Genomic DNA, 6232 nt, shown 5'->3' on the forward strand with positions numbered 1-6232 from the left:
AATAACGGAGAAGATGTAGAATACGTCGAAGTGCGTACCCCTTCCAAGAGAGGAATATATTCTTCTATCGATTTGCTGCAGTCTGGTTTATGAAACAACACATCTGTAAATGTAAGTGGAAACAGGGGCTGTATGGATGCAGGTCTGGTTTCCATTAGAAATTGTGTGAAAGGTGAAAAGAGCACCATTTTGTAGATTGTCATCTCTGTTAGGATTTTATATGCAAAGGATAAAAAAGTCTTCAGTGGACTTCGCTCAACAGTGATCTTTGCAGGACAAGTGAATCAGGATATATCAGAACTTTGCGATCAACAAGAAGAAGGCTGCTGGTTAAATAACATTACTAAACTATGTGTTTGTTTGATTGATTCTGATTGATTATATGTATTTATGTATTTATGTATTCATTTATGTATTTATATACATACTTGACATGTGATTAAAGATTCAGATATTGTTAACTTAATCAAACAGTGTGTTGTGTTGTACATTCTGAAGTGAATTTGGGTAAAAGATGTTTTTGGCCTTAAGTCAACGACTCGTAACATAGTACCTGTGAATTAAGGAGGTATACCATCTACTATTTTTGCAGTAACTAATGTTGTGTAGAAACAAGCTTTCAAATCACACCAAATTCAATACCCTGCGACAAACGAAAATACCTTGTTCTACGAAATTATTGACCGACGTAAACAAACTGCTTTCATGTCTTCTCGGTTTCTTTTCTAACATGTTTAAAGGATCATTGGATTGCCATTCAGAAAATAGTGCATAGTAGGCCTATGTTTGTTTAGCAGAAGCGTCATTTTTGTTGTTGAACTTGTTTCAGTTAATTGTTTTCAATAACATCAGATTTTAAGGATAGACGAGGTACTGTTGGTCGAAGCAGCCAAAAAAATCGATTTTATTATCTAAATCAATATATTATTTAAAAATAACACTTTGATGTTTTGCAAAAGTTCATTCTACAAACCATACACTTTGAAAACTTGCTTGATTCCCTGTTGTTTTACACATTACAACAAGTTACCATAGACCGAGTGACAAATAATGAGCTGTGACATCATCACCCAATTTACATCTCGCCGTCCACAGCCAATAGAACTGGACATGACATATATATATATATACACAATGCGATAGAAAATCGAGGTTGTGCATATGACGTACCGTAAAACCCCGTCTACAAGCATATATGGGTTTTTTATGAAAGCTTAACTAATACTAATTAGGCATATACCCAGCAAACACAAAACGTTTTCGACATCATTCGCAAAAGGTTATAAAAGGTTGTCAGAAAACGTTTAAATGTCGGGTTATATAAAGGGTACATTAATGGTATAAAACGTTTTCATAACATTAAATAACATTTTTGGTAATTTTCTGCACAGCAAACACAAATGTTTTACAGAAAACGTTTAAATGTCGGGTTATATAAAGGGTATAAAAACGTTTTAATAACATTCCAAAAACATTTTTGAAAACTTGGTACAAATCATTCTAAACAGAATGTTATTTTGGAGTTGCAAAAATATTTTGCAAAAAATAGTGCCCAAAATATTTACAATAACGTTTTTAAAATGTTTTCACTACCTTTATATAACCCGACATTTAAATGTTATTAAAACGTTTTGTAAAAAACATTTTGAGAACATTTCTGTGTTTGCTGGATGCAAATATTTTAACATAATGTTGTTTAAGTGTTGACAAAATATTTCGCCATAAACATGTTTGCAAAAATAGTTTATAATGACATTTCGAAAACATTTTTAAAATATTGTTGTAGTGTGTTTTTATACAAAACGTTTAAAACGATTTCATGACCTTTGTATAACCCGACATTTTAATGTTGTTAAAACGTTTTTACTTAAACCAAAAGCCAAAATATAACTTATTTAAAACGTTTTAAAAACATTTTTGTGTTTGCTGGGTATGTACCAATACAATAGATTAGTCTTACAATAATACTTGTTTTTATATGCTTGAATCTGTAATTTATTTGTTCAAACTCCATAATGGCGCCTGGAATAATTTAGCTTTCATCAGAAGCACTGTATATGCTTGTAGACGGGGTTTTACGGTATCATACCGTAAATATGGCGGACTACTCAAATGCATTCAACAAAAGCATGACAGTTCGTCTCAATCACAACCATAACAAATGCACTACGATCAAATAGATTGATGACAACATTTGATTGAATGGAATGGTCTGCGCCATGATTACGGTGAAGTACACCGGTTCAAATCCTTTATTTGGAGCCAATCAATAATTTCACGCACAACCTCTATAACCAGTTTCTGTACTCCACGGTGCATCAGGAACTAACTCTTTATTATGCTAAATAGCCTTCCCAATTTTACATGTTTAAGGCCACACTCTACATACCTCAGTAAACATCTAAAGAGAAGATAGCTGTAAATTTGTGTAATAAGCATGCCAAATATGGGCATTATAACAAAAATTTATGAATATTGCAAGGTACATGAAGGGAAAATATCCGGATGGTGTCTAAATTTGGCTCGAATATACCTTATGGTCGATACTATATAGTGAGTTTGATATGTTTATGAATGAACTGTAGTATGAATGGTAGCAATGGTATTATCGGGCCTTGATTCGCTATAAATCAGTCAAAATGCTTGCTTTAATTAAATTGGTACAGATGTGAGTCGGGTTTTTTGTTTTTTTGTTTTTTTTGCTTTGGAAAGGAGTGGAAAAAATTACCCTTGAGTGTGTGATTATTACGTAGTCAATTCGAAACACACGGGTGAATGGGAGATGTTCCCCAACTTTCTCTAATGAAAAGTGTTGTTGTTTCAGCCCTCTTTGCAACTCAAGAACCTCAGGACCTACAAAAGTATATCTGTTAGGCCTAATATTTGAAGCTATTTGAATTCTCCACACCTGCTATGAAATGATCAATGCAAATTTTTGCCAAAGCTCACTACCATTCACAAGATCCTGTGAACTACCAAATCGCAACAGTTTAAAACAGTTGCTAACCTTAAAGAAAAAAAAGTCATCATCTCATTATTCAAATCAATTAAAAGATCCTATCGTGACGACCATCCCATAATGTCGTGCCAACTAGGTCTACATGCCAAACGGCATGCAGCTGCGCTATATTATGTCAACATTCTTATCATTATTGCATATGACGTGCCCTTTCAAATTGAAAAAAAACAACTCAGCATCTTTATTTTCAGACTTAAACATAATTATGATATCTCCGCGAATTAGCCTTTAACAAAAGCAACACCTTTAACATGTTTAACATTATGCTATATCTTAACGAATTTAAACCCTACCTCGTTTCGTGATCTGCGCTGCAGTAACTGATATTGTTCTGGAAATCCAAACGAAACAGAATTTGAAATTTCTTCATCCAATTATGATAATAAATATCTTTTTAATTGTTACACTAAAGCGTGCCTTGATATTATCAAAATTGTGTGATAATTCAGGTCATCTTTCTTTCGTATCAGATAATTCTACGTCAATGACCTTATTTAACAGAATCAATGACGCATTTAATTCCACTTTCAATTGTTTTAGTGAATTGTGTTGCCAGCACTTAGTGGTCTTTACCTGCATGCCATGCATCAAAATTATTCTTTTGCTGCCTCAAACTTTTCTTGACATGAACTTACACACAGATAGAATTTGTCCACAAATTCCGCTGATTGTAAAAAACAACAAATAGTCTAATTAATCAACATAAAAGCTACGGAAATTAGCAAAAGCTGCGAACTTGGTAGTAATCCATTAGCTTTGACATCAGTAAAAGACATCTTCGATAATATTTAGTAGGCCTAATGTTTATTATTTGCTATCTACCGTAGATAGCTTCATTTTTGGTTCTTCTGCCGTCTCCAACTTGTTGAGCCGGGGTGGGGCACTTGTATTCTGAGGTGTATCTTATGCTCATGTAGCTAGCCTATGGACTTCCTAAACAAGTATTTTCCCGGGGATTCTATATTTCCTAAAGTTCCCAAACAAGTATTTGGTCACCTTTTACTACCCCCCAAAATACCAGAAAACGATCGTTAATTGTGAAATCTTCAAGTAAGTGTAAATAATTAATTCCAAACTCATGGTCTATTCGACTCTCGAGGTCCTGTTAACAAATCCTATTTTTATTTATTTTATTTTTTTTAAATTTAAAACCGCAAGCATGATAAGCACCTCGAATGCATGTGCCCACCTTCCCAGGGGAGTTAGTTGTAAGACAAAATTATTCAATAACCTACATGTAGTATTAACATAAAATATTTTTAAAGGATTGAATGATTTGCTCAACATCGAAAATGTCATCAAAATTCAGATTTCGGTACCTGTGTCATTGTCATAGATGTGCTAACATACCGTAGCCTGCTAGTAGTTCAGCCGAAAGCTGTGTATTTAAGACAGAATAAGGCAATTTACATGAATCTGTAATTTATATACAGACAGTATATTAATTATCTACACGTATTTGAATGGGCCTTAACTTTGTCAATACTGTGCCGTTTCCCTCAATTTTTTTTGGCCATTTTGTTTTTCACTTCAAAAATACTTAATTACATTTTTAATGACTTATCCTGCAATGCTGCATCTTTTCATGATTTTTGAAAGGGGTCAGTCACCCACCTTTGCACAGCATTTTTGTGGGGCCTGAGAGCATATCAGATACACCAAATTGCATTCTGAATACGAACAATATCCTTCTGATATCAATTTTTTTTTATTTTAAATTCGGAATAGTCCTAATTTTATGCCAACTTATTGATATTTAACAGTCCTCGGAGTAAACTTTATGAATCTAATGATATTTTCTTAAAGTGTATGTAGCTGGGAAGAAAAGCCGTCCATCATATACAAGTTTTGACCTTTAATATTGAAGATACAACTCTTAAAAATAAATACACAAATCCATAAATACATAAATAAATACATAAATAAATAAATAAATAAATAAATAAATAAATAAATAAATAAATAAATAAATAAATAAATAAATAAATAAATAAATAAATAAATAAATAAATAAATAAATAATGAAAAATAAATAAATATCAGGTAAATAAATAAATTAGGCCCTAATAAATTAATAAATAATTATTCATTAATTAATTAATCAATTAAAAATGCCTCTACATAATAATTACTTTTAATAATAAAAACATTTAAGATTGCAAATAAAACAAGTCTACATAATGTGTGGTTCTGTGTGTTTTTGTATTTTAATCTTACTTTGGTTTGAGTTTACCTTTGGCTTTACCTACATACATTTATCATTTTGGTTAAAATCGTATAATTTTATTTGATATGCTTATATACAATGAGTAGAATTCAAGTTCAGATTGGTTCACTTAAGAAATAAAGGGTAATGCATGATCCTTTACGAAAATAATGTGTCGAGGCAGTAAAAGCGTAAATAATGGGTGAGGCTTTAGCCGAACCCATTATTTAAACGTTTTACTGCCGAGGACACATTATTTGCGTAAAGGATAATGCTACACCCTTTATTTCTATTCTATTACCACAAAATAGTGTGATTTAAAGAGAAAATATCAAATTTTTGCCCAAATATTTCAAGTTGTTTACCTCAAGGTGGAGCGCATACGCGTAGCCAAAGCGTATGCACATTCCAATAACACAACGTAACATTCCATTCTCCCCTATAAGCAGGTATGCACATACAATAACACACCCCTGACATTCCATTCTCCCCTACATAAGCAGGGTGTGCTGTGCGCTCTGCTGTGCGCTGTGATGATAGAAGAACATAAAGTTTGTTGCCCTTGACACTTTATCGCTAATTAATGGTCTGTCACGTGACGCGTTTCAACAAATCACAGTGCGCGATTTTGAATAATGGGTTGTGGGGGTACTAGAATATTGATTAATGGGCTATTTAATCAACTAAGTCATCCACAGATTGCAATTGGTTCAATTACAGCACACACCTGTACTAAAGACTTCACAAGTAATGCAGGCACATTCCTAACTTGGGACTTTCAAATCACTTTGTGTTATCAAAACTTTGTTTTAACAAAGTTTGTGTCAGAAAGCTTTTTATGTAACAAATTGACAAAAGGCAGAAAGCAGCAGTGCTGATAAATGTGACACTTCATTCAATTTCTTGCTGCCTGTGGCTGTAAGTGTTTGTATGGACAAACACAAATTGTTACACAGATTGTTGGGAGTGGCCTTCTTTGCTTTCTATTAAATTGTCATTTTTCCCTT

The sequence above is a fragment of the Amphiura filiformis genome, chromosome 6, assembly GCF_039555335.1.
Source record: "Amphiura filiformis chromosome 6, Afil_fr2py, whole genome shotgun sequence".
Classification (NCBI taxonomy): Eukaryota; Metazoa; Echinodermata; class Ophiuroidea; order Amphilepidida; family Amphiuridae; genus Amphiura; species Amphiura filiformis.